Source organism: Podarcis bocagei (genome assembly GCF_964188305.1).
Source record: "Podarcis bocagei genome assembly, chromosome: 3".
NCBI classification, from domain to species: domain Eukaryota; kingdom Metazoa; phylum Chordata; class Lepidosauria; order Squamata; family Lacertidae; genus Podarcis; species Podarcis bocagei.
In genome coordinates, this window is record NC_138127.1 from 16,186,425 (window position 1) to 16,212,914 (window position 26,490).

Genomic DNA, 26,490 nt, shown 5'->3' on the forward strand with positions numbered 1-26,490 from the left:
TCCACTTCGTTCATTGACTTTCCGAACTCTGGATCTCTGATGAGCTGACGGATCTGAGGACCGTCAAAGATGCCAGCTTTCAACTTCTCCATGGTCAATCCTGGAAAAGCCTGGCACAAGTAAATGAAGCAGTCACCATCCTTGTCCAGAGCCTTGGTGAACTGCTTGTTTAAGCCGAGCTTGATGTGCAGCGGTGGGAAGAGTATTCTGTCTCTGTCCACCAGAGGGTCGTTGATGACGTTCCTTTCTTTGCAAGGCACCAATTCCTCCCGCACAGGCCAGTCCTTCTTCATGTAATGCTGAGCACGGTCCCTACTATCCCACATGCACAGAAAACATGGGTAGTTGGTGAAGCCAGACTGTTGTCCCAACAAAAAGTTCACCATCTTCAGGTCAACACAAATAAACCACTTATGCTGATCATAACCAATTTTCTCCAGCACATACTTCACTGCTTCATAGTTCTCCTTCAGTGTACTCGAGTGAGCCAGGGGGATAGAGGCAAACTGGTTGCCGTTGTGTAGCAGAACACATTTCAGTGATCGCTTGTGGTTGTCAATGAACAGTCTCTGATCTTTGGGTTCGTACTGTGGCACTCCAAGCTTGAGCAGAAGCTGTGCAATATCTGCACAGTACACCAAGTCCTTCACTTCCGAGAAAAAACGGAGGTACTCTTGATGCCTGTTGCGCAAGAAGCTGATGCGAGCACTGTCAGAGAGGAGGTTTTTTTCCCTTCAATCTGGATGCCAGCAGTTCGGCAGAGTCCTTTGACAAGCTGAGGTCGCGAACTAGATCATTCAACTCCTTTTGGGAAAATGGATGTAGAGCATCATCTTCAAGAACCACTTCTAGGAGGGGTGGCTAACACCCCAGAGGACAGGATCACACTTCAAAACGACCTTGACAGATTAGAAAACTGGGCCAAAACAAACAAGATGAATTTTAACAGGGAGAAATGTAAAGTATTGCACTTGGGCAAAAAAAAATGAGAGGCACAAATACAAGATGGGTGACACCTGGCTTGAGAGCAGTACATGTGAAAAGGATCTAGGAGTCTTGGTTGACCACAAACTTGACATGAGCCAACAGTGTGACGCGGCAGCTAAAAAAGCCAATGCAATTCTGGGCCTCATCAATAGGAGTATAGCATCTAGATCAAGGGAAGTAATAGTGCCACTGTATTCTGCTCTGGTCAGACCTCACCTGGAGTACTGTGTCCAGTTCTGGGCACCACAATTCAAGAAGGACACTGACAAACTGGAACGTGTCCAGAGGAGGGCAACCAAAATGGTCAAAGGCCTGGAAACGATGCCTTATGAGGAACGGCTAAGGGAGCTGGGCATGTTTAGCCTGGAGAAGAGGAGGTTAAGGGGTGATATGATAGCCATGTTCAAATATATAAAAGGATGTCACATAGAGGAGGGAGAAAGGTTGTTTTCTGCTGCTCCAGAGAAGCGGACACGGAGCAATGGAGCCAAACTACAAGAAAGAAGATTCCACCTAAACATTAGGAAGAACTTCCTGACAGTAAGAGCTGTTCGACAGTGGAATTTGCTGCCAAGGAGTGTGGTGGAGTCTCCTACTTTGGAGGTCTTTAAGCAGAAGCTTGACAACCATATGTCAGGAGTGCTCTGATGGTGTTTCCTGCTTGGCAGGGGGTTGGACTCGATGGCCCTTGTGGTCTCTTCCAACTCTATGATTCTATGATTCTATGATTCTATGATTCTATGATTCTTCTTCATGTCCTTCAACACTGGAGGCATCTTCATCACTAATGTCAGGAAGTTCTCCGAAGATAGGCACTGGAATTTCATCACAATGAGCTACAGGATGACGTGCTGATTGAAGATCAGGATACTTCGTGGGGCGGCTGCCCCATTAACTTAGTTTTGATCCCCCAACTTTATGCTTTGCTGGACCAATTTATGGAAGATTTCGAGGTTTTATGACTTCAAACTGATCCCTTTTTGACATAATCACCCAGAACTATTGGACCTGAATACTTCTTGTCATTAAAATAATCATTTCCAAACAAAACAATTATTTGGCAAGGCATTTTACCCCCACCAACTTCTTCTAAAATGCTCCACACAAGCGTACATGTGAACAAAAACGTAAAAAAAGACATGTGGCCATAGCTCAAAAACTTGACCTGATTGAGCAAAACCAATGTGATTTTTGGATTCAGCGCATCAGATTCATCCTAAATCAGCTGAAAAAACGCAGACAACAAATTTGTTGTTGACCAGTGTAATTTTGATGAGACTAGTTCCTGACCCCACAGGAAGGTACCTGGAGCCACTCTGGAAGGTACCTGGAAGGTACCTGGAACCACCTCTCCCTGGAGGATGGGAGATGTAATGAAAATGTTAAACAGTTGGATCTGAGCAGCAGAGAGAGGGAGGGGTAGGTTGGTTCTTTTTTGGGCCAGGCTATGAAATATATACTTGAAGGTGCTACTGGGTGCAGGGTGATGCTTCCTTGGAACGATGACTGCTTGCTTGTGTGCCTTCTTTCTTCATATCTAGCTGTCACAGGAAGCAGTATGGCTTCCTAATGTTGTGTGTTGCTGCCTGGTGCTGAGAGGTGGAGAGGCAAGACAGCAAGGAGTTTGGCAGTTGCAGTTGCAGTTGCAGGGGATCAGACTGGTTCTGCTACTGTGCCTGCACTGCAATGAGCTCCCTGGCGCTTTGTATGCTGAACAGGTCAGGTGAGCAATGCTGTCCTGACAACCACTGTTGATCAGAAGCGCTGTATCTCAGCAGTAGATCATCTGATTGACATGGAGAAGGTCTCAGGTTCAATCCTTGGTCCTTGCAGGATAGGTTAGGAAGCCTCTCTGTCGGAAACCCAACAGCCAGGGTAGACCAAAGGTCTGTCTATGTTGCGTGCCCAGGTGTCCCCATCTTAAACAATAAATAAGGAGACACAAGAAGTTCTTATTTTGGGTGAAATCAGGCCACAACTTTATTGACTACAAATGTAAGAGGTTTGGCATAGGCATTGAGTAGACCACACTCCTTCTGGTCTACCTGCCAGAAGTACTTAATTTGGGGTCAACCGGAAGTGAGGGAGTACCCTCTCTGGATTGTGCCTGGGAATCCAGACAGAAGCATGTCCTGTGGATCCCTTTAGTGGGATACTCCATTTACCGGAGGGGCAGGCAGAAGCTATAACCTTCCCTCGCAAACAAATGCATAATAAACCACATTGCAAATCTGCAGTTTTTGACAAGGAAACCAGTTGTGTCATGCAGTATCTTCTGAAATAGAAGGTAAACAGATATAAGACAGATAATCTGTCACATAGGAAATCAGTTTCATTTCACATAAACAGCTGGCGACACCTTGGAAGCTTCTGTGAGTAATTTCAATGCACGGAGCAGCGACTGAGGTTTTGAAATGTAGCGATTGTGCTACAGTGTCATTCCCGAAGCAATTGCAGTGGGCGTCAAAATATTTATCGACCTCCAGCAGCACTAGATCATTAAGAAAGAAGAAGTGTGCATGTTAAGGTCAGCCGACCTGAGAAAGGAAGAAGGGCTGGAATCAATGAAGACATCTCCCCTGTTTGAAAGCATAAGCTGCTGATTACCATTCGGTACACAGGAGAATGCCCGTGTACTCTGCTCCAGAGGGAGGCTTGGGGGCTCAAAGAAAGCCCCACAGAGAGACAAGGTGCCTTAGGCAGGCTTGAAGCAAAAACACTGTGAATGATTAATTACTTCAGCAAAGTCGGTGTTCTAAAGAAAGCACAAAGGTTGCAGGCTTTATTTGCACAGGGAGGTGGGAACCCACAAAACTATATTTCAGTAATTTCCTGAGTCTGAAAGTGCTCAAGTGTCAGTGCAATGGGGTTGCCATCTTTTCTCCGACAGGCTTCATTTGCCTTTGCTGCATGGCAGGCAGACGTTCAATAGGTCCAGGGCATGCAGTGGAGGGGAAAGCATCACCTGTTGATCTTTTTCAGGGCACCAGAGCCCTTCCAAAAAACAAAATGGCAATCCTAGAGTGTAATGATGAAGCCATCACCAATGTTTAGAGAGGAGAGTTTTGGCTAAAAGGGGAAACCCCAGTTTATGGAAGGAAGGTTTAAAATTTACTGCATGCAATGCTTTAAAAGAAAATGAGATGAAAATGATGTATAGATGGTATATTACACCTGTTAAATTGGCTAAAATGTATAAGGTAAGCAATAAATGTTGGAAATGTAAAGAAAAAGAAGGAACATTTTATCATATGTGGTGGGAATGTAAAAAGGTGAAAAACTTCTGGGAAATGATATATAATGAGATGAAAAAAATGTTGAAATATACATTTATTAAGAAACCAGAAGTATTTCTACTGGGCATTGTAGGAGAAGATATAAATAGAAAAGATTGTAAGCTGTGTTTATATGCAATGACAGCAGCAAGAATATTGTTGGCACAAAAATGGAAGCAAGAAGAAATACCGATGAAAGAAGATTGGAGGATGAAATTGATGGACTATGCAGAATTAGACAAATTAACAGGAAGAATTCGAAACCGGCAGGACCAGAGATTCACAGAACATTGGTGTAAATTTACGGACTATTTGAAAAGTAATTTTGATGATCAGATTACATTTGTAGGTTTGCAAGAAGTTTTGTGAGGTGAATAAATTGAATTATGCATAATTGGATAAAAAGGAAGATGTTAGTTAAGATAATTAAAGGCAATATGAATTTAAGAAATGCAGAAGAAATGATAAAAATGGGGGATCATCAGAGGTGCTGATGGAAGTCCAAAAAGATTGTATAAGATGTGAAATTTTGTGGTATGTACAGTAATTAATATGCTTAAAAATGAATAAAAATTATTTTTTTTAAAAAAGGAAAAACCGCAGGACTGAAAAGCACTAATTGCACGCTAACCACATGGATTTGTAAATCTGATTTCTTCGTTGATCAGATATCTAGTGAGCAGAAGTGTTCTTGGCTCAGATAACGGGCTTATAAGTCAGATGGCTTATAAATACCACTGGTGGCGCTTGACTATTCCTTCACTCTAACAGCACAGAAGTGCAGCGCAGGCCTGGTTCTCACAAGCAGATGGGATGGCAAAGTTGCTTCGGGACTGGATGACTCTAGACTATGAGCCACTTTTTGTGGTGGGGGAGGGAACTGGAAGACAGATGTTGCTCAGTGGAGCGACACAGGAGGAGCTGCATTACACAGCAGGCTAACTGCTGCCAGTAACTGAGAAGGCAGGGAGCAAAGTATTGGGGAGTTAGGCACGGTGCAGGTGCAATGGCAGAACTGATCTGCTTCTGCTTCTGGACTGTGCTGCATTGCCCTTAGCCAGGCCAGCCATCAACCACACCTGCACCACCAGCCACAACCGCACGGCACTAAGTGGAACATGCCAAAGTCAGAAGTGGGGGAGGCAGGGTGGGTATGTCACATTGGTGACAGGGATGTTGCATGTCCCCAGGGCCCACTATACATGTTTTGCTGCCCTGTGTTTGGTTTCAGTACTTGAGGAAGCATAAGGTGGGTGAAGGAAGTATAAGCTCTTACGGAGCGTTTCAATATCCATTTCAAAGCACTGTGGATTTAAGTAACCCTGCTCAGTTTGTTCAAGGTGTAGCAGAGATATGTAAGAGATAGAGACATGCTTCCATCTCTGTGCCAAGGATATGAGATGTCTGTACCTCCCTTTTGCACCAGAGCTGTCATTCTGCCATGATTGTGCTTTGAAGTTTCTGATTAGATTCGGGGGGCTGACTCGTATTTGATTCTACCCGCCCAACCCACCCAAGGATCTGCTAATCTTGCAAGAACAGGCTCTTCTTGTGAGATTTACAATGCTTTCTTGCTTCCAAATGCCTTGAAATATCCTCCAATTTTGTTGCAGTATTTCAACAACCCCTGGCTGAGCAGAACAAATAATAATAAAAAATCAATACCTTTTTTACCTTTGTACAGGAGGTCAGCACAACATCAGTGCACCTCTTCAGCCCGCTTAAAATCCTCGTGTTATGACGGGACTTGCTAAAAGCATAAGTGGAGACAAGAATCTGTTGAAAGGTGCAAGCTCACCACTTTAGACCTCAGTAGGAAACTTTCAGAAACAAACCAACTGTAGTTATAATTAGAGGTGGGAACATTTGCAGTCTCTGGCAAATAGTTTCCAACTTGGCTCCAGTTTCCACTCCACGGTCACAGAGAGAAGTGTGTGTACATGCAGCGGGAGATAGAAGCCAGGAAAGTGGTACCCAGCCTGTGTTTTATTGTTTCTATTTGTTCATTCTTTGACCTGCTTTCTGCTAATCTGCCAAACGCAAAAGCCACATTCACTTACCAGAGCAAAGAGGGTCCTGGCAGATAACCTCACAGCTCCTGCTCTGAAAAACGACAACCTGGAGCTGTGTTCCTCTGCATTCGTCTTACACAACACCACTTTGTGGGACACATAAGGCAGCAAAGAGCTTCAAACATACCTCTGCAGATCGGTGGGTGCCTGCCATAGTCTTACCACTTGGTAATTCACCCTATGAAACTTGCAATTGAGTGACTCCGTTCAGCCTAGCTTGCAAATCAACCTTTAATAGACCAGCTTCAGGCTCCCTGCACTGATGATTCATCTTGTCAGGGCTGCCACTCAGTCCCAGCTCACATAGGACCACGTTAGCCAGCGTTCAGGTTAAAAGAGTCTTTATTGGATTACAGCTTCCATTTCCAAACTGCAATATGCAGCCCTACTTCTTCTAGGTCAGACCGGCGAAGACCCGTCTGAGTCTCCGCCTCTAGCACACCAGCTTAATACCCTAGCCTTGCTCCACCTCCTGCGCCTTTCCCTCCGTCTCTGGGTCCTTCTGCCCCCCGGGGTCTCCTTTTTCCTACTCTCTTCTGACGCGGACCCCCCTGACCCTTCCGCCTCCTTGCGGCGGGCTTTGGGACCTGGTTCACTCTCTGGGCTGCTTACTGCGCCAGCTTCCGCTACATTTGAACTTGGCGCGCGCGCCCAACTCTCAACCTTCCTCTTGATCGTTTCGTCGCTCCCCGAGGTGGGCGTGACTACTCCTGACTCATGCCCTCCCTCCTTCTGAAAGCCTCCGGAACCCGATATCTGGTCCCCTTTCTCCCCGCTGTTCCCGTCTGGGTACGTGGGTCCCGATCTCCAACTGCTGCTCTCTGATTCCTCTCTGGACCCTTCTTCCTGGGGTGTCCCCCTGCTTTCCCCCCTTGCTCTGACTGCTGGCGCTCCCTTCTGGGAATCCTCGGACTCACTGGATAAGCTCGGCGATCTCGGTTCGTCATCCCCACTCATCTTTCCTTCGTATTCCTCCCCCTCGCTCTCTGTCTCCTCCCTTCTCTGCGTCTCTGCTTCTGAACCCCTGACATCCATCCCCCCCTCGAAGCCCCCCCTTCCCCCCTCCCCACTTTCAAGGGTGGTTGCAGGGTGCTCCATCATCACAGGAGTGAATGCCGGATACAGTTCGCTCCTCGTTGCTGGCCGCCAACTGAAGACCTCCGAGTCTTCCTCCTCGCGTTCGTCAACGGTGAGCTGCTCCGCCTCCATTTCAGTGCCGCCATGCTCGAAACCGAGATCCTCCCCGCACACGTCCATGTCAGTCTCTGCGTCGGTCGCTTGACCTGGCATCTCCAGCCACCTCCGGCGCCACTGCTCCTCTGGCCGATCGTCCCACCAATACGAGGTGTCGGACGCCGAACCCTCCGGTGACCCCTCTGGGGAATGTGTGCGCTGTGCGGGCTCCCCGTCCGAGTCGAAGCCATGGAACGTGCTGGAGGAAAGTGTGGGCGTGAACAACCAGTCGTCGAAGAAGCCTGCTGGCATGGGTCTGTGTGGGAAAAGGGCATGAAACTCGTCCTTGAGCAGGGGTTCCTCCAAAGCGTAGTCTGGCACCCAGCTATTAGCACTAGCCCGGGTGCCCTCCCTGGCTAGGAGGTATTCCACTCCGTCTTCCCCCCATCTGGAGTCCAAAATCTCCGTGACTTCGTTGATGGGGTCCTGCTGTGGCAATCTTCCCGCCTCCGACCGCTCCTGAGACGGACTCGGTGCTGTTCCTGGTTCCTGGAACCTGTGAGGTGTCCTGTAGGGAGTGAGCACCGACCTGTGGAACACCGGATGCATCCTGGAACCCTCCGGGAGCACCAGCCTGAAAGCTACTGGGTTGATCTGCGCTTCGACTTGGTATGGACCGAGTTGCTTGTGCCCCAACTTCTTTTTGGCTAACGATCTGGTCGGCACTGCGTGGGCTGCCAACCAGACCCAGTCTCCCACTCGGATCTCTTCGCCAACCCGCCTGTGCTTGTCCGCTTGCACCTTGTATGCGTGCTTCGCTAGCTCCAGCTGCCGTCGGAGTTGATCGTGGACCTCCTGCAACTCAGACGCGAAAGCGTCCGCCGTCTGCGGTTCCCCTTCCCCCACTCTGTCCAGTCCCGGGAAGGTTCTGGGATTCCTCCCATTGTTGGCGAAGAACGGTGTCACCCCTGTGGACACGTGCTTCGTGTTGTTGTAGGCGAACTCGGCGAGCGGCAGGTAATCCACCCACGTCGCAGGCTGTTGATTGGCATAGCATCTCAGGTACTGCTGCATGATGGCATTGACCCTCTCTGCTTGCCCGTTGGTCTGCGGGTGTCTCGCTGATGTCAGGTTGATTTTGACGTTCAGGAAGCCCATCAGCTTCTGCCAGAAATTCGAGATGAACTGGCGACCGCGGTCGGACAGTATAGACCGCGGCAGCCCGTGCACTTTGAAAACGTGATCTATGAACAGTTTGGCTGTTTGTTCTGCCGTGGCCACCTTCGCACACGGTATGAAGTGTGCCATCTTGGTGAACAAGTCCACCACCACTAGTACAGCCGTCTTGCCTCTCGAGCTGGGTAGATCCGTGACAAAGTCCAGGGCCACCCTCTCCCACGGTTCAAACGGCGTTTGCAGCGGTTCAAGCAGTCCCGCCGGTGGTTTGTGCACCGGCTTGGCCCTCTGGCAGGTGTCGCACCTCGCGACGTAGTCCGCGACTTCCCCTCTCAGTCTGGGCCACCAAAAGTCCCTTGCGACTAATTCCACCGTTTTTTCCGTGCCAAAGTGCCCGGCCGTGGGTGCGTCGTGCAACTGCTGCAGTACCTTGGCGCGAAGTTCATCTCCAGGCACGTAGATGGCCCCTTTACGTAAGAGCAAGCCGTCCCGTATCTGGAACTCGTCGCTCTTCGCCGTGCCCTTGTGCACCTCGGCCATCTTCGCCTGCGCGAATGAGTCGTCCTGCAACGCCCGCCGCACCGCCTCCAGGTCTACTGTGGCTGAAGCGCACGCCCACGCTGTTGGCGCGAAGATGTGCATGGCTGCCGCTGGCGTCGCCTCTTCGAGGTATTGCGGTTTTCGGGACAGTGCATCCGCCATGATGTTGGTGTCGCCTGGGACGTACTCTATTCGGAAATCGAAGTCAGCAAAGAACTCCGCCCAACGTATCTGCCTCTGGTTCAGGAACTTCGCCGTGCGCCAGTGCTCCAGATTCTTGTGGTCCGTGCAGACCTGCACCGTGTGCTTGGCGCCGATCAGGAAGTGCCTCCATGCTTTGAATGCTGCATGAATGGCAAGCAACTCCCTGTCCCAGATGGTGTAGTTCTGCTCCGACTTGCTGAGCTTTCTGGAGTAGAACGCTCCCGGTCTCCAGACCCCCTGTGGGTCCCTCTGCAGCAGGACAGCTCCCACTGCTCTATCGGACGCGTCTGTCTCTACCCGCATCGGTCTGCTGGGGTCGATATGCAGCAGTTGCTCTTCCGACGCGAAGAGACGCTTGAGTGCCTGAAAGGACTGCTCTGCCTGCTCCGTCCAGATGAATTTCTTTTTCTTGGAGCTCAGCGTGTCCGTAATAGCCGCCGTCTGCATCGCGAACCCTTTGATAAACTTGCGATAGAAGTTGGCGAAGCCGACAAACCGCTGGACCTCCTTCCGGTTGCGCGGGCTCTTCCAATCCAACACCGCTCGCACCTTGGCGCTGTCCATGGCTAGCCCCTTGTCCGACAACTTGTAACCCAAGAAATCCACCTCCGTCGTGTCGAACTGGCACTTCTCCAGTTTGGCGTACAGTCTATGCTGCTGCAACCTCTCCAGCACCTCCCGAACGTCTTGGTCATGCGCTTGCTGCGACTCGGAGAATATCAGGATGTCATCCAGAAAGCAGACGCACTTCTTGTAGAGGAGTCCCGCCAACACATGATGCATGAAAGCTTGAAAACAGTGAGAACCGTTTTGCAATCCAAACGGCATCACTCTGTACTCGTAGGTGCCCAGAGGCGTGAACATGGCTGTCTTCCACTCATCGCCCTCCCTCATGCGGATGAGATTGTACGCCCCTCGCAGGTCCAACTTGGTAAACACGCGTCCCTTGCGCACCGTCGCCAGTAGGTCGTCAATCCTGGGCATGGGGAAATCAGAGGGCTTGGTCATCTTGTTCAAGAGGCGAAAATCCACCACCAGCCTCTTTTGGGGCGTGTCCTTCTTCTTCACAAAGAAAACAGGACTGCCCCCTACTGCCCTGGACTCCCGGATGAAACCGCGCTCCAAATTGTGATCTATGAACTGTTTGAGTTCCTGTAGTTCATCCTCAGACATGGAATACAGCCTCCCCTTCGGTAGCGTCGCCCCTGGTAGGAGGTCAATCTTGCAGTCATATTGCCTGTGCGGTGGTAACTTGTCTGCCTCCTTCTCGCAGAAGACCTCCAGAAAGTCTGCGTATTTGTGGGGGACTGCTTGCAACGTTCCCAACTGCAGTTGTGATTCCTCCTCCTCTCCCTCCTGTCCGGGCAGGATGCAGTGTTCTGCGCAGTAAGAGGAGCCGAAGATCAGCTGTCGCTGGTACCAAGCCAGTGTCGGACTGTGCCTGTCCAGCCAACTCATGCCCAACACAATGGGTGTGTCCGACAGTCGTGTGACGTTAAAACTGATGACTTCCCTGTGGTTGCCAAGGCGCATCACCATTGGCGGCGTTTGCTTCACCACCTGCCCCCCCAGCAACTCTCTGCCATCCACTGTGACGACTTGCAGGGGCAGAGTGGCCGGCAATAGCTGTATAGCGTGCTGCTCCACAAAATCCTGTGCTATAAAGTCTGCGTTGCTTCCAGAATCCACAGAAAGCGGGACTTCGATAGTGACGCCATCGGGCAGCTGGAGAGATGCTGTGAGTTGCACTACTGGTTTGGGTGGGAGGGGGTCTGTGGGTTGCAAGATCGCTGGGGACTGCTTCAGTGATGCGTCTGGCTGGGCCCCAGTGCCTCTGTCTCCAGCCAGACATCGTCGTTTCCCTGCTGGTGTTCGCTGTGTTGCGTGGCCGCTTTCACCGTTGCGGAGGCTGCAGTGTGCTTGGAGCTCCTCTGGGGACACTCTTTCGCCAAGTGTTGAGAGCTGTCGCATATATAACACTTCCTGGTCCCTCTAGGAGGTTTAGTCTTGACTGCCGCCGGTGCAGGGGCTCTGGTAGCTGACTGAGCCCTGGCTCCTCCCACCTCCATAGGTTCCACTCCCCCTCTTGGCGGAGGTGTAGATTGCGCACGCGTAGCGTCCCTGGGAACGAAAGAGAAACTTCTCGCTGCTTCGCGCCTTCCACGTCCTTCGTCTCTGCACCACGGACGTTCTTCCAGCCTCACCCCCACAGTCAGCGCCCTTTGGACCACCTCCTGCGTGCTCCGGGGCCTCTCCCCCCTCGCAATTTCGTCTTTAACAGCACTGCTTAATCCCTCCCAGAAGAGGTCTCTGACTGGGGGCGAATCCCGGTCCCATTCCAAGGCACTGACCAGCGCAAAAAAGCGGGCGTGATACTGGCGTACGCTCGCCCTCCCTTGTTTCAGTCCATGAATCTCCCGTCGGGCAAGATCCACGTCAATGGTAGATAAAAAGCACGCATCCATCGCTTTGATAAAGGCATCTGCATTCTGAAGCGCCGGATCTTTATCCCTCCACAAATTGCGTAGCCACGCTTTAGCATCCCCATACAAATGGGATAGTATAAACCCCACTTTCTCTTCCTCATCCCTAAAGTCTTTCGCCAGCAGTTGCAGTGCGCACATTACGTCTGCTCGAAAATTGGGGTACTGTTGTAAATTCCCATCGAAGTGAGCCACAAGCCCTCCTGCTCTCCGTGCCAACCCAACCCCCTCCGGTCTGGGTCCTGGCTGCCCATGCTTAACCAATGCTTCAAACCTGGCATGGAGATCTCTGTAGGCGGCTGCCGCATCCTCCTCCCTTTTCTTGGATGCCTGTACCTCCGCGTTCAATTGGGTCACTGCCTGTTGCAGCGCTGAAATTTTCTCTGCTTCCGTCATCTCTGCCAACCATTGTGAGCTCGCTCCCAAACACCAATTTCCTCCTCTCGCTGCTTCTGCCTCCGCTGCGAGGTATCAGGTGTCCGAAGCTTAAAAGAGACGGGTCTTACTGTCAGGGCTGCCACTCAGTCCCAGCTCACATAGGACCACGTTAGTCAGCGTTCAGGTTAAAAGAGTCTTTATTGGATTACAGCTTCCATTTCCAAACTGCAATATGCAGCCCTACTTCTTCTAGGTCAGACCGGCGAAGACCCGTCTGAGTCTCCGCCTCTAGCACACCAGCTTAATACCCTAGCCTTGCTCCACCTCCTGCGCCTTTCCCTCCGTCTCTGGGTCCTTCTGCCCCCCGGGGTCTCCTTTTTCCTACTCTCTTCTGACGCGGACCCCCCTGACCCTTCCGCCTCCTTGCGGCGGGCTTTGGGACCTGGTTCACTCTCTGGGCTGCTTACTGCGCCAGCTTCCGCTACATTTGAACTTGGCGCGCGCGCCCAACTCTCAACCTTCCTCTTGATCGTTTCGTCGCTCCCCGAGGTGGGCGTGACTACTCCTGACTCATGCCCTCCCTCCTTCTGAAAGCCTCCGGAACCCGATATCTGGTCCCCTTTCTCCCCGCTGTTCCCGTCTGGGTACGTGGGTCCCGATCTCCAACTGCTGCTCTCTGATTCCTCTCTGGACCCTTCTTCCTGGGGTGTCCCCCTGCTTTCCCCCCTTGCTCTGACTGCTGGCGCTCCCTTCTGGGAATCCTCGGACTCACTGGATAAGCTCGGCGATCTCGGTTCGTCATCCCCACTCATCTTTCCTTCGTATTCCTCCCCCTCGCTCTCTGTCTCCTCCCTTCTCTGCGTCTCTGCTTCTGAACCCCTGACACATCTGATATAATTACTGTCTTTAACACAAACAAAAAAAGTGAGGCGTTTGGGTTAAAGCAGGGAAGAGTGGCAGCTTTGATAGAAGTTGTGTATGGAACGACAGAGGTCAGGCAAGAGAATTTTAGCACTCAAGCGAACTTGTGACTGTTGTAGCAGCAGCAGGGTGGCTGTGACAAAGTGCAGTGACATTTACAAAATTCTTTGATTGCTAGGGACGATTAGGTGCGCTGCTTTGTCAAAGGAATAGGTACTATCTCTCTGTAACTGCTGTAAAAGAGACAGTGCTCAGAGGAATAAGTTGCAATAAAAGTTAGTTAAGCATCAAGGCTGGTAATATTGGCGACTGTAATTCTGGAAACTGTGACATGTTTGGCCTCCTGTGAATGCAGCTTTTGCATGTGTGTGAAAACAAGTGCCACCAGAAATAATGAACGCTTCTCATTCAGACTAGCAGAAGTTCAGGCCCTTCAAGTGTCCCTATTTTCCAGGGACAGTCCCGGATTCACAGAAGCCATCCCAGTTTCTGATTTGATCCTGGAATGTCCGGCTTTTGCTTCGGAAGCCCCTATTTTCATCAGAGAAATATTGGAGGGTATGGAGTTATGTAACCCCTGAGCCAAGGAGATAAGTAACTAGGCAACCTTTAGAAGAAATCTGAAGGCAGTCCTGTAGAGGGAAGTTTTTTAATGTTTAATGTTTTATTATGTTTTTATATTTGTCGGAAGCTGGCGGTGTATAAATAATAAAATCATCATCGCCATCATTGTCATGGAATAGGATGTCCCTATTTTCATCAGAGAAATGTTGAAGTTTATGAAAATTCAGATTAACAAATGTGACCACCACTGTTGGAGGCAATATACTAGGAATCACAGGTGAGTAGGCATGGTGAGGAAAGGAGGCTTGACTAGATAGGCCTCTGGCCTCACTCAACAGGCTGCTTTGTATATTCCTGTATTCTATATCCTGACTGAGAGGCCTAAAATCTCTTGGGAAATTTCACAAATTTCGATCAATTTTCTTTCAATATAATTTCTATAGCCTTGAGCAGAGAATGTTGCTTTTGGTAAAATTTGGTAGCAACTTATCGTGACTCGCCTAGGTATGGTGGAGAAATTTGGCCTGCTTTGCAATTTAATCCAAAAAACCTACCTTATTCACACTTCCTGAAACAATATGTAGACAGAGATGCAGCCATCCTTTGAAATGTGCACATCTCCAAATTTCGAGGTGCAATTCTCGAACCAAACAATGAATACAAAAAAATGAACATATTAGGACGAAGTGTGCATAAAAATGCATATATTGTAAAAAAACAACACACAATGCATTTTATTATGGGGAAGTGCTTGTCAAAATGTGTGTATTAGGCAACATTGTATACGAAAAGTTGAACTGCACATTAAAATGTTTATGAATTTTTATTAGGATTTTTTAAATGCAAATTTATGCCAATATGTGGAGAACTTATCCTACATTTGGAAAAATGAGAAACAAAGAGAAAATGGAACTGACAGATCCATCAATTCCTAGACCCAACATCATCAAAGTTTCTTTTAAGTTCCCTTAAAATTCACACAGGTTTTCCTCCTGAAGAGGACCTTCCGAATTTCTCTCCAATTATGGTTTTAGCCACAACTGATGGGCTGCATTTGGCTTTTTGTTTTAGCAGGGTGGGAAGCAAAGGCCTGGTGTGTAAACAACAAACAACAACAACAACACATTATTTGTACCCCACCCATCTGTCTGGTGTTGCCCCAGCCACTCTGGGTAGCTTCCAACAGAATGTACAAAAGCACAACAGAACATCAAATATTAAAAGCTTCCTGATACAGGGCTGCTTTCAGATGTCTATGGAAGGTTGTATAAATATTTATCTCTTTGACATCTGATGGAAGGGCATTCTACAGGGCAGGTGTGACTACCAAGAAGGCCCTCTGCCTCATTCCCTGTTACCTCACTTCTTGTAATGAGGGAACCACCAGAAGGCCTTTGGAGCTAGACCTCAGTGTCTGGACTGTACGATGGAGTCTCTCCTTCAGGTATACAGGGCTGAAGCAGGGCTTAAAACAACAATGAACTATAAGTGGTGGAATAATATGACTGAGTATAGGCGATGGAAATCACCTAGTGCATGCTTTTTTTCATAGGAGGGGTTGAATTTTCAAGTTTTCTCTTAGAAACGATGTCTACCACACACATCTCTAGTGGTGGATGTGGTGGGACTACCTGTCTTCTGCATAATAATATGCTCCTCATTCCAGGCACATGACACCATGTCATGACAAATGTGTAGCTTGATGATGATGAATGAGTTATGCTGCACAAAACAGCGGTATCAGTTGCACATCTTCCCAGTTGTGTGGGACAGATGGGATGTGGCAATTTGACAGGCACGAATAAATGTGGGACATTATCTTTGTGTTTATGCTTGGATGAAATGGGATTAGCCTTCTCAGTCCTTCTTTGCACACCTTATTCTGAAAGGCTAATAGAACAATCTTAATTATGGAAAGTCAGTGTAACCCAGGCTGGTATAATATACCCCAAATCCAAGGATCATCTGAGTGGGACTACTACCAGGCGAACCAGTAGGTGAGGGTGGGCTGGAGTTTTGAGGATTGGTCCCAGTGTCACATGACCAAGCTCAATGGAGTTTGAATAGGTGTAAGCCGTGACCCCAACCCACCCCTCAGCACACACCCAAAATACACTGGTGTAAGTTCCACCTGGCTGAACCAGGGTGAAGGTGTTATGCTGATGGATCTCCAGCTCAGCTGAAAGGAAGGACCTGTGCCAGACTAGTGCTGGCTCAGCGATGAAAGCCAAGAGCTGCTGAATCCACACTCTCTCATCCCAGCAGATATTGGGTTTGGATTGCACTATAAAATGACTTCGGCATCTGAAGGTTTTTTTAAAAAAGAATTGAGGAAAAAGAAAACAATGTCTACAGATTTAGGTTACTTTTCCATAACCAGAAGCAATTTCCTCTCCTTGAAAGCATTTTTCTTGCAAGGCCACATATTAGAACAGAATGAATAAAACAGGAGCTATCACTAAATGTCAGGTATATGTGATCCTTGCTCTATAAATGCAACATCCTGCAATTGCCCCATTACTGTTCATTCAGGGCTCAATCATTACTAGTCATATCATCCCACATCCCACCCACCAATATGCATATGTTGCATACAGATATCCCAGGGAGTGTAGCTCTCAATTCCCTTAAGGACTGCTGGGAGGGAGAGGGGATTCTGAATGGTGCCATACGTGTCAATGGTAGAAGAAAGGATGCAAAAGGTAGCTTATTTATAGCCTCATTTCTCATAAGTCCATTTCTGAATGAAGCTGCCATATACTGAGTCAAGTCATTGGTTCACCTAGGTCAATATTGACTCCAGGGTTTTATTTTATTTTTTAAATATTGTTATTATTAATTTCAACATAACAAATTATCAAACCATATGATAATATACATTATTTTCCCCCTTTCCTCCCTTCAATCCCCCCCCAAGACATCCCTCAGCTCCTCTCCCTGATTTCTCAGCACATATTATTCTCTGCATGTTATAAATTTATACATATCCTTACATTATCTATCTACCATGTTATCAACCAATGAATTTGTGTATGTTTATTCAAAACCTGCCAAGGAGTCCAATTCATTTTGTTGTCTTTTTATATAATTTGTAAAAAGCTCCCGTTCTTCCTTAAAGTCACAGTTGTCCTTGTCCCACAATTTGTATGTCAATTTAGCAGCGGCGTAGCGTGAGTTGTCAGCACCCGGGGCAAGGCAAGTAATTTGCGCCCCCCCTAACCCCTAACCTGCCGATCTGAGGCGAGTTGCCGCTGGCGCTGCCGCCCAAACCACGCCGCTTGCCCGGAGGAGGAGGGGGGCAGAGAGGCGAGGAAAATGCAACATGGCCCAGCAGCTGCAGCAGCAGCAGCGGAGGCGGGGCTGTGAGGAGGGGCTGCCTGGCGCGTCCTCCGCGGCCCTGACGCGCGGGGCTGAGAGCTGCTGCCTGCCGGACGCCTTCAGCCCGGACGCGCGCACAGCTCGTCGGTTCCACGAGACATGGGGCTCTGCTACAGCCTGTGCCGGAGGCTCTTCGGCGACTCCGGAGGCAGTGAGCGCGCCCCCCCCCCCCAGATGTTGCGCCCGGTGCGGCCGGCCCCCCTGGCACCCCCCACGCTACGCCACTGCAATTTAGCCAGCTCTGCATAGCTCATCATTTTTTCTTGCCACTGTTCTTTCATTGGGATTTCCTCATTCTTCCATCCTTGTGCTATCAAGACTCTTGCCGCTGTTGTAGCTGTTGACTCCAGGATTTTAGACAGGTGTCTTTCCTATCTCTACCTGGAGACGCTGGGGGATCAACCTGAGTCTTTTTGATTGCAGAGGAGATGCTCTTCCACTGAAGTATTGCCACCTTTCTCTTGCACAGAATATTGTGCTTAGCTAAAAGAAGCCAGTGTCCGAAACCAAATGCCACACATAAGATGGGGTTACTCCCGTTATCACTATGAACATCGGTGGGACCTTAACAGTAATTAACCTTTGTGTCTCTGTGTTGTTGTTTTTATTAAAGATTTTCTTGGGCAACAAAAGTACTGCTTTCTGTTCCTTTCTAATGATCAGTGTGGGACACTATTGTTGTGGACAGTGTAAGGTTGGGGGGGAAGAGAGGTGGGGAGAAAAAGGATGATAGTAAACTTTCCGACTTTTACATAGTGCATGAGTGATGTTTTTGTGTCAGCGTCACATGGGTAGGTTCTTTATCTATTCATTTATTAGTTTCTGTTTACAGTGAGAGAGACTGGGGATCCCAGGGCATGGTTGGTTGCCTTCAGTTGACTGCACTGAGTTTTGTTTGTTGGGTCAAATTAACCAGAAACAACTACATCCACCCATTGTTAAGACTGCAGAATCATAGAATCTTAGAGTTGGAAGGCACCCAAGGGTCATCTAGTCCAACCCCCAGCAACGCAACAGAAAATGCAATAGAATGAAAATGCAATATAAATGCAATAGAAGGAAAGGCTGAATCTTGCAAAGACCTGTTTTTTGTGGTTGTCTGATGTGGAGAAGTATATAGAACGTCCAAATTTCTTATTAAGGCTCTATAAATTTGTGTAACAAAATTTAAATGGAGTATGGGAAATGATTTATCCTCTAAAGGTCAAGGAGTAGAAATGTAAAACACTATTAGTAGCAGTATTCTTGTTATTATTATTATTCTGTCTCTTCCCCGGCCCCATCCTCCATTTAGGCAACCCAGAGCTGGCGTTTTGCCTTATTGAAATAAGATGCACTGGAATAAATATTAAAATATCCTAGTGCATCATATCCATTTTAGGGAGAGGAAATATTCATGCCTGGGATGCCATGGTTTGTATGAGCAAATAATTGTATTATGTTTCTCTGAACTTGGACAGCTTTCCATCTTCTTGTTCTTCTTTTCTTTTTCTGTTGGCACCCTTCCCTGTAATAACAGCTTCCACCTTAACACAGTTTAGCCTTACAGTAATCTCTTCATGTCAGTTCTTACGGTTTAAGTTGGACAAGCGACATGCTGTGGGGAGACAGAGCCGTAAAAACCCTTGTCATCGAAAGCTAGAATTGTACATCTTAAGTTTGCATTCCGGCCATTAAAGCACCAGCTGTTCATGGCTGGGGGCAATATATAGTTTATTTCTCTTTCAATCACAAGTCCCACCACTTCTCCAAAAGGGAGCCTGCGGAACGATGGCCATTAATATAAATTTGAAGTCAGAGAAAAGATTAACACTGAAAATTTCCATGCCTGAGCCAGCAGACACTGACAAGCCCTTGTGATTTAAGACGCCACCCTGACACTTTTGATTATAATTAAAATCACAGACATATGGAAGGCAAATAGCTGGATGTCAGTTGATCTGTCTGGGAAAGTACAAGAAGACAGAGTGGCAAAGTAATGGGAAACTAGTTTCTGTCTCGACAGAACACCCTTATTTTTGTTCTTAGCCTTAAGCTTTTGATCACTGCTTTAGCAACAGTACAGATCTGCCAGCTGTTTCTTCCTGGTCTCAACAATGTCTGTCACTTGGCAGGGCACTCTCACCAATATTTGTTCCTTGCCACTTTCTTAACCATTGGCCAACTCAAAGGAATTTCCATAAACAGAACAACAGGCCGCTGCTGTCATTTTTAAACCTTCTTCCACGAGGGGCCTTTTTCCCCAGATTGAAATGTTTGCCAACAAGTGCCGCAGAGAAATGGGTTCTTCCAAGCTGTGTGATGTGTTGTTCTAATGCCATATTAAGTGCGAACAGAATAGGAACCCAAAATGCGTTAGAAGTGCAGATAGAAAATAACTTGAATTCCTGGCTTGCAAAATGGTAAGTGGCACATGGATGAGAAATGCCGTCATACGAACAACAATCCTCTAGAAAGCACGGACGCCACAGGGAGATATATTCAGGACTAATGACAAGAGTAGAGGTAAAGTATATGCGACTTGACAATGGGAGCTATCTGGTAACAGCCTGGAGGAATTGGATACAACATCTATGAATGAAGAGCAGAGCGAATACATAACAATCAATCTCACAATGTAACTGAGCAGTATTACTGTAATGATTCCCCTGACCGGTAATCCGTATTCATACAAAATTCATTTGCTGCCACAGTTCATAAAAAAGCAGAATTAATGTCAAAATATACATTTTGACAAGTGTTGTTCCAAAATTCTTTACAATCCTGCCAGAATGTGCAGCCCTTTCCCATTTATCCAGGACACGTGCTGCCATGCTCTCTAGCTCTTTTTGTGTCAAACTAGTTTTGTACTTTGGTCCAGTCTTGTGAGGCAATGAAGAACCTGTGATGTTTGGACCATGGTCTGAGTTGGTTTTACTAAACTCATTACCTCAGGTGCAGTGAGGGATATTATCTTATCACCAGTGTGGAAGCAATATTTAACTCCCAGTCCGGTCCATTTCTGTACATGGAATAAGGAAGGTACATCACCTTGTCTTTTGCATTAGGCTAAAAAGTATTTTGCGTTGACCCAAGCAACTGGCCAATCCTGGATCACACTAACACTGACCTCCAGATCAGCCTGCCTTCAAGAACTCTGAAATGATTTCACATTAAAGACAAATGATCTTCCTGCTAGGGCTTGCCATACAACAGCCTCGCCCAACCTGTTGCCCTAGAGATGTTTTGGACTATAACACTCATCAGCCCCAGCCAGCATGGCCAATGGTTAGGGATGAGGGACTCACGGTCCAAAATGTTTGAAGGAAGGCACCAGACTGAGGAAGACTGCAAGTAAAGGGGAGAAAGCAACACATCTGAGGCATATTTTTTTTATATGTTCAATCTGTTGTTATTATTATTGTTTATTAAATTTGTATACCACCCTTCATCCGTAGATCCCAGGGCAGTTCATGACATAAAAACACAAAATACATAATAAATACAACAGCAACAACAAAAACCAACATAACATCTCCCATCCCCATTATACAGATAGAAATGGTTCAGAATATCTCTGCTGGATTGTAATTTTAAAGCTGAATTCCTAAAGATTCTGTCAGAAAATCCAAGGGTGAAACACCCACTTCTAGACACAAATATGAAAACTTTTAAGTGCTTAGATAGCGTAGCAGAGTAGAATTACTTTGTGAACCATTGCTCTTAAACATACTTGGAACCTATGTTACTATAGAGTAATTTACTCACTTCGACTGTAGTTTTAAAAATACTTCTCTATATAACTTTATCATATTTAAACATTATTCTCTCGATGATTACTAACTTACATAGTCTTGTAACGTTGTAACACTTCCCATCATCGGAACACATTAATTTCTACCTTCATACTAACATAATAAACTAACAGAACATGATTTTAAAGATCAAAATTTCCATCTTTTGGAACATTCAATTTGTTAATTTATAATCAAATAAGCTATTTTCACATAAAATTAACAACAGCAACAACAACCCCCCACAACAAACTCCTCTAGACAATACCCCACAACATAAAGGGTCTGTTCAGCAGCATTTCCATCCCAGGCCAGGTGGGGAAACGCCTGCAAGGCAGGGAGCAGGTCTTCCAGGACTCACAGCCAAGATGCTTATTGGAAACAATGAGCTTGAATCACCATACAGAGCACTGCATAAACCAGAAGTTCCACACATAGGCTGAGACATTCATAGCTCATTGTTAAACCCAGTGGCGTAGCAAGGTCAGGTGGTACCCGGTGCGGAATTTTTTTGTCACTCCCCCACATTGAAATTCACCCTCCCTCCCTTCACCCACCCGTCAAAGAAAACCGTGCAGGCAGTTATCCGATGTAGATCCCGCCTTCTCTCCCTCCCTCCTTCCCTCCCTCCACCCCTGTCAAAGAAAGCTGCGCCCTGCCTTCCTCCAGCAGCCCAGGAGCACGGGGGCAATGGCGCGCCGCCCGCCCGCAACCCCCAAGCCTCCCCCGAGCTGTCAAAACAAAGGGGGAAGGTGGAAAGGCCGCTGGCAAAGCGGCGCAGCTCCCCACCTCCCCCAGAAGGCTCGGGGTAGGCTTGGGAGTCGCGGTGGGCAGCATGCCGAACATCACCCCCCTCAGTGTGTGTGTGCATGTGGCTATGCTCGAAGCTATGCTGCTGCTCACGAGGCAAGGCAGGGTACAACTAAGGGCAGGATATGGATGGGACAGGCAGGGAGAGCCTGGCCGATCGCGGGGAAGGGGACGCGTCACAATGCAACTCAACCCTGCTCAGTTCCACAGGCAGCATCAAATTGCGTTTTGTCACCCTCTCATTGATGGCACCTGTGGCGGACCACCCCCACCACACCCCTTTCCTCCGCCAGTGGCTAAACCATGGAACTCATTTCCACAGGAGGGAGCGATGAGCACCAACCTGAACAACTTTACAAAAGGATTAGACAAATTCATGAAGTGTAAGGCTATGAATGGCTACTAGCTATTATGTCTATGCTCAGCCTACAAGGTCAGAGACAGTGGTGCTTCTGAATACCAGTAGTTTGAAGCTACAGGAGGGGAGAATTCTCTTGTGCTAATCTGTGGTTTCCCACAGATATCTGGTTGGCCATTGTGGGAACAGGATGCTGGACTAGAATGGCCATTGGCCTGATCCAGTAGGCTCTTTTTCTGTTCTTATAGGCATCATCAACAGTCCATGCAGCCACAAATCCCATAAATTGCAATTGATGTGTTGTGATGGAGACATGGATTATTTCATCTTCTCCCAACCTGCTACCAATCAGTAGTTTTAAAGATGAGAGAGAGAGAAAACATATTTCTCCACTATCTCTGCACCATTAACAATTTTATGGTCCATAATAATGTCTTTAGCCATCTTTGTCTTTTGCTAAATTAAAGAGCCAAATACTTTAATCTTTCCTCAGAGATAAGGGGCGCCAATCCTTTGATCGTTTTCTAATTTTGTGTGTGTACCTTTTCCAAACCTAGGATATTCTCTTTGAGAAGCAGGAAACCAGAATTGTCCACAGTATTCCAAATACAGCAGCACCCCAGAATTTAAATAAAGGAATTGCAAATGCTCCCCCTTTTAGCTTCAGTCCCTTAATAACCCCTTAGCCTGCCATTTGCCATTTTTCATGGCTGCTGCACACTGAGTTGACATTTTCATTGAGTTACCTCTGGATTCTGTTTCCTGGATCGTCACAGCCAATTCAGACCCCAAAGACATATATGTAAAGCTAGGGCTCTCCTCCCCCACCCCAAATCTCCTTCAATGTACATGACTTTACACATTGATCCAGCAAGGTGATTTATGTTCTGAAACTGACTGAAGCACTAGAGAGAAAAGTATTGCCTGAGGCAGAATCCTCTGTTGTAATTCCGCCGGATCCTGGAATTGTGTTGATAATTACTGTGTCCACTGCAGGTTGCTTTTTGGCAGAGCCTGCCATAAAGCAAAGGTGAAGTGACCTGTTTCAGGTGGCAAAATTGGCAGTAGTGGCAGGGGAGAAGTTGTTGTTGCTGCTGTTGTTTTTAATCTATTACCTGCCCTTCACCCTAAGTTTGCAGGACTTAAGTTTGAGATTATTATTATTTAAAAGAAAATGCTTATTTCTCTTAGTACGATCACTCTTTTATGCAGTTTCTCCTAATATACATATATTTGCAAAGAGGGTTGTTTTTGTTTTGTTTTTGCTGAAGCTATGCATTTTAAAATGCCATTTTCTATATACGATTTTTTAGTACATTTTAACCCCGTGTGGTGCTGTGGGTTAAACCACAGAGCCTAGGACTTGGCGATCACAAGGCCGGTGGTTCGAATCCCCGCGACAGGGTGAGCTCCCGTTGCTCGGTCCCAGCTCCTGCCAACCTAGCAGTTTGAAAGCATGTCAAAGTGCAAGTAGATAAATAGGTACTGCTACGGCGGGAAGGTTAACGGCATTTCCGTGCGCTGCTCTGTTTTGCCAGAAGCGGCTTAGTCATGCTGGCCACATGACCTGGAAGCTGTCTGCGGACAAACGCCGGCTCCCTCAGCCAATAAAGTAAAATGAGCGCCGCAACCCCAGAGTCGGCCTCAACTGGACCTAATGGTCAGGGGTCCCTTTACTTTACCTATGCATTTTGCACACATTAGAACTATGCTGCAAAATTTGGAGAAGTGCAGATTTGATATAATGGCTGTATTCTCATTCTCACATTGTTTTGGAAAGTGGAATCAGGTGGTTCTCCTTTAAATGCCAACAGAATCAAATTTCTTCCCCATCCCTACTAAGGATAATTTTTAATTGGTGGAAAAAGCTGGGCACCTGCAACTTGGCTTTAGTTGGCTCCTCTCAAGCTTTCGTTCTCTCTTTAAAGTTCAGTTCACGTATTCCTACATCAAAGAAGCATGTTGTACTACGCAAAGATAATGCAGAAATTGTTGCTACTTTAAATGTCAGAGCCAGTCACTTTTTCTCTAAATTCTTAAAAAAAGGAAGAAGCTAGTCTATAACTTCCACCGCCTCCGCTTCATCAACCGCTCCTGCCACAAAGAAGTGTCTGTGTCGCTGCGGCATGTCTGGGGAAAAAACAACACCTTGACTGCGGAGATGCTCATCAAAGGTTTTATGGGAAAAGGGGATGTTTATGCATGCATGATGGAAATGCCCACATATTAATATTTATAGCATCCTTATGCATGCAGTGATGAAGATAATTGCAGGGTTACAAGCAATCATCTGACCCACTGGTTATCCTGGTTGGCATGTCGATTAATGGGATTTACACAAACAGGGTGGCTAAGTAGCAGCTTCCCATAAATCCCATTACACTCGCTTGTCACTAGGCAAGTATTGAAATAAATGACTAAAGATGCACAATTCAGATAGAAGATATATGATCAAAGGAATCTAGAGTAGAAAGGAAGCAATCCGTCTCCCTTGTGCATTCACATGCTGCCTTACAAGATAAGGCGATATTATCTACTGTCAGATGAGTCCTGCTTGATTGCATGTCCAGCTTTGGCATATCAGTATTCTGCAGAGAGTCAACACAGTGAACCAAATGCAAAGCCAGAGGTCCCCACCATCGCACTGTTGCACCATCTCTTTCGAAGAGAGGATGGCTTCCCATCTCTGCTTCTGAGAGGTCTTAAGTGTTCTAGGTTCTGCAGAAGAGCAGCTGGTGAACCCAACAATCATTGGTCATGCTGGCTTGGGATGATGGGAACTGGAGTCCAGCAAAATCTGCACGCACCATGTTAGCTACCCTTAGATTAAACAAACACACCCCAATCCAATGGTGTGGTTTGGGGAGATGGGGAAAGTGACCCCCAACCTCTGTCTACCCAAATAGCCACCCAAAGAGATTTCCCAAATCTCAGCATTCGAAATACAGTGGTACCTCAGGTTACGTACTTAATTCATTCCAGAGGTCTGTTCTTAACCTGAAACTGTTCTTAACCTGAAGCACCACTTTAGTTAATGGGGCCTCCTGCTGCTGCCACGCCACTGCTGAGTGATTTCTGTTCTCATCCTGAAGCAAAGTTCTTAACCCGAGGTGCTATTTCTGGGTGAGTGGAGTCTGTAACCTGAAGCGTATGTAACCTGAGGTACAACTGTAGAGGTTTATATGTGCAGGCCCATCTGCTGGATCTGAAAGGAGAACGTTAGAAGCAGCACCTAGATCTGTAGTTCTGCATCCAGACAGGAATATACAGTACGTTGGAAAGGCAGTTTCTACACACATTTATTCTATTACACTGTATTTATTTATTGCATTCATATCCCAACTTTTTCTACAATGAGCTGAAGGTGGTACACATGGTTCTGCCTCATTTAATCCCTGGGCCGCTCACTGAAAGGCAGTAAGTGGCCCAAGATCACCCAGTGAGTTTCATGGCACAGTAGGGATTTGAACCTTGGTCTCTCCGAGGTCGTAGTCCAGCACTCTAACCACTACACTGAACTAGCTTTCACACAACACTTTTAGCTGCATCTACAGGCAAATATCAGAGACGCGGGTGGCACTGTGGGTTAAACCACAGACCCTAGGGCTTGCCGATCAGAAGGTCGGCGGTTCGAATCCCCACGACAGGGTGAGCTGCCGTTGCTTGATCTCTGCTCCTGCCAACCTAGCAGTTCGAAAGCACATCAAAGTGCAAGTAGATAAATGAGTACCGCTCCGGCATGAAGGTAAATGGCATTTCCGTGTGCTGCTCTGGTTCGCCAGAAGCGGCTTAGTCATGCTGGCCACATGACCCGGAAACTGTACACCGGCTCCCTCGGCCAATAAAGCGAGATGAGCGCTGCAACCCCAGAGTTGGCCACGACTGGACCTAATGGTCAGGCAAATATCAGGAGCTGGGTTAGGAGGAAACATCTCGGTGTGCAATGGGGTCTCCCACCCCAATGAATACATGCATAAACAAGAGTGTTGCATTTTGAACAGCAGAAAGACAGAAGAAGATTCTGCATATTATCTTACAGGATGCAGATAAGAGAATGATGAAATTCTCCAGGAAAAGCAGTAAAAAAAATGCTTGATCAGACACATTTGTACATCTGCCCATCAGCACTGCTGTGAGCAAAAACTGGTTAAGGGTGGAAGGACCATTAAGTTATCGACAAATGTTTTGGAGGAAAATGTGCAAAGCTCTCTTTTTAAAAGTGGCTATTAAATAAACCACAGCTGTGGTTTCATGGCTGAAATACTTCCCAACGGAAACTGAGCTAGCAATCCCACCCGATGAGAAAAAAATAGATTCCCTATGTACCTGCGGATTTTGAAACAGAGAAGAGATGTTGAGATTTGTACCCACACCTGCAGTGTGCTTCCCCCGTGCAGG

At 47.3% G+C, this 26,490-nt stretch overlaps 2 long non-coding RNA genes across 2 annotated transcripts in view; one reads left to right on the forward strand and one right to left on the reverse strand.

Moving 5' to 3' along the window:
- Nucleotides 1-6,000, reverse strand: part of LOC308584548 — a 59,093-nt gene extending 53,093 nt beyond the window's left edge. Inside the window, exon 1 of the long non-coding RNA XR_014006908.1 lies at nucleotides 5,937-6,000. This is a non-coding gene — a long non-coding RNA (uncharacterized lncRNA). The remainder of the gene's footprint in view (nucleotides 1-5,936) is intronic.
- The window catches only part of LOC308584538, a 550,410-nt gene that overhangs the window by 461,333 nt on the left and 62,587 nt on the right, over nucleotides 1-26,490 (forward strand). The gene's annotated exons all lie outside the window — the stretch shown is intronic.